Source organism: Passer domesticus, unplaced genomic scaffold (assembly GCF_036417665.1).
Source record: "Passer domesticus isolate bPasDom1 unplaced genomic scaffold, bPasDom1.hap1 HAP1_SCAFFOLD_194, whole genome shotgun sequence".
Taxonomy (NCBI): domain Eukaryota; kingdom Metazoa; phylum Chordata; class Aves; order Passeriformes; family Passeridae; genus Passer; species Passer domesticus.
The window spans coordinates 20,001-22,500 of record NW_026989975.1 but is presented as its reverse complement, the minus strand read 5'-3'; the positions used below and the strand labels follow the sequence as shown (position 1 = coordinate 22,500).

At 79.1% G+C, this 2,500-nt stretch overlaps 1 non-coding gene across 1 annotated transcript; it reads left to right on the top strand.

The window, feature by feature from the left end:
- Positions 1–1,729: 1,729 nt before the first annotated feature.
- LOC135292075 (5.8S ribosomal RNA) lies at positions 1,730–1,882 on the top strand. Its single transcript, XR_010354620.1, has one exon. It is a non-coding gene; the product is annotated as a 5.8S ribosomal RNA (ribosomal RNA).
- The last annotated feature ends 618 nt before the right edge of the window (positions 1,883–2,500 follow it).

Genomic DNA, 2,500 nt, shown 5'->3' with positions numbered 1-2,500 from the left:
CCCGAGGGCGGCAGCGGGAGAGGCACCCCGGCGGGGCCATGCAGGTCGTCTCCCTCGCCCCAGGGCCAGGTACCTAGCGCTCCGCGCCTCGGCGGGTCCCCAGGTTCCCTCGGCGTCGTCAAACGCCGCGGGGGCCGAAAGGGGCCCGCCGGGCCGGGCGGCGGTTTAAAGACTCGGGCGGCTCGGCGCGCCCCGCCGCGGCGGCGGCGGCGGTGCCGGCGGCGGCAGGCGTGCGCCGGGCGGTGGCGCGGCGCCACTGAGGGGTGGGGAGCCGCTCCCGCCGATCCCCTGCGGTGGTGTCCGTTGCCACCGGCCGCGCGCCCGCCGCCGCCGTCGTCTCCGCCGCGCGCGCGGGCGGCGGGTAACCGCGCCGCGCCGGGGAGGGGCGCCCTGCCCCCCCCTCTCTGCGGCCCGGCCTCGGCGGAGAGGCCGCGGCGCGCGGTCGTGCCGCGGGGCCGGCCGACCCGCTCCCCTCGAAACCGGGGCGATGCCGGCAGAGAGCGCGCGCTCTCTGCCTTTCCTCAGCCGCGGGGTTGCGGCCGCCGGCGCCCGCCGCGCTCTCTCCTTGGCCGCTCTCTCCTTGGCGCGGCCGTGCCTCTCCCCTCGACGGCCTTCTCCTCGAACGCACCGGCGGCGCCGTCCGCCGGACGTCCCCGGCCCGACCGCCCCCCCACCCCGTCTGGGGCGAGCGCTCGGCGGTGCCTCCGTCGGCGGAGGCCCGCGAGCGCGGGCGGCCCCGTGCCGAGCGGCGGCGTCGCCGCTCGGCGAGTGTCCCCCCCTCCCGCCCGGGGGGGCGGGGGCGGCCTGCCGGGCGGCGCCCTCCGGCGCCGTCGGCCGTCCCGGCCCGGGCCTCACCCGTCGCGTTCCCGTCGCCCTTCCCGGCCGCGTGTGGGCCGAAGGGAGGGCGTGCGGGCAGCCGCGGGGGCGCTTCCCCGCCCGGTCTCCGCGTGGGAGCGCGGCGAGCGGGCGTTGCCCCCCGGCTCGGCGCCGTACGCCTTCCGCCGGGCGCGTGCCCGGGGGAAGGGGCCCCGACGGCGCGACGCGGCTGCGGTGGGCCCGGCAGGGCGGCCGCGGCGGCGGCGGGTCCGCCGCCCGGCCGGCCTCGGGCACCCGCGGCGCCGGCTCGGGTCTCGGTGGCGTCCGCCTCCGGCACCGGCGACGGGGTGCGGCCGCCGGTCGCTGGCCTTTCCGACGGGAGCGGTTCCCGCGGGGGGCGCGCCGGCGGTGCGGTCGTCGGCGCGTGCCGTCTCGAGCGTTGCAAGGCCGCTGGGGAGAGCCGGCCGCGCCGCGGCGCGGCGCGGCGAAGGGGAGCCGGCGCGTGCGGGGGCCGACGGCCGTCGTGCCCCCGGCCGCGTGTGCGTGTGTGTCGTCCCGTGCAATCGAGGTCGGGTGGGCCGCCGTGCCCCCCGCGGTCCGTCGCGCGCCGTGCTGGCCCTCCGCGCGGAGGCCGGGCCGAGCCCGGGCGCCTGGGCCGCCTCCGAAGAACGGCACACGAGGCGGCGTCTCCCTTTGCGGGGGGAGGCGGTCGGGGGCGCGGGTCCCCCCGCCTTTTCGCCGGCCTTCGGAGCGTTCCGTGGGCCTTTTTTTTTTTTTTTCCTCCGTTTGTTTGTGCTCGTACGGTCGAAGCCAGGCCGCGCGCCCGCGCGTCCTCGGCGCAAGAGAAAGGGGCCGCTCGGCGTGAGCGGTCCCGGCCCCTCCGCGCGTGCGGGGTCGGTGCCGAAAGCCAGACAACTCTTAGCGGTGGATCACTCGGCTCGTGCGTCGATGAAGAACGCAGCTAGCTGCGAGAATTAATGTGAATTGCAGGACACATTGATCATCGACACTTCGAACGCACTTGCGGCCCCGGGTTCCTCCCGGGGCTACGCCTGTCTGAGCGTCGCTTGACGATCAATCGCCGTCCGGGGGCCACCCCGGCGGCGCGGCTGGGGTCGCCTCGCAGGCCCGTTGCCCGCGGTGGGCGGCGGCGGCGGCGGCCGGCCGGTGCCCGGAGGGAAGGCGGTAGGGGCGCGGCGAGGGGAGCGGTTCCCCTCGGCGGCCTCGATCCTTTCCCTGCGGCCCGGCGGGCGTCGTCGCGGTCGCGGTCGGCCGCGCAGGGCCTTCGTCCCCCTAAATGCAGACTCGGGGAGCGCTCCGTAGCTCCCCGCTCCCGGAGCGAGCCGCTGGGGTGGAGCTCGTCCCCGCCGGGGCCGCGCCGCAGTGCGGTGGCGGCGGCCGGGGAGAGAGCGAGAGAGAGACGGCGTCGAACGCGCGCCGCCGAGGGCCGAGAGAGAGAGAGGGCCGAGAGGGGGGGCGAGGCGCGGGCCTCGCCCCCGGGCTTCCCCCCCGTGCGGGCGGCTGTCTGCGGGTGGGTACCCGGCGGGTACCGTGCCGTGCTGCCGCGCGCGCGTCGGGCGGGAGGGCCGGGGAACGGGGGTTGTGACCCCCTCCTCCTTCGCCGGTCCCCCTCTGTCGCGGTCTCCGGCGCGCGAGGGCGCCGTCGTTCTCTCGTCTCTGTCCC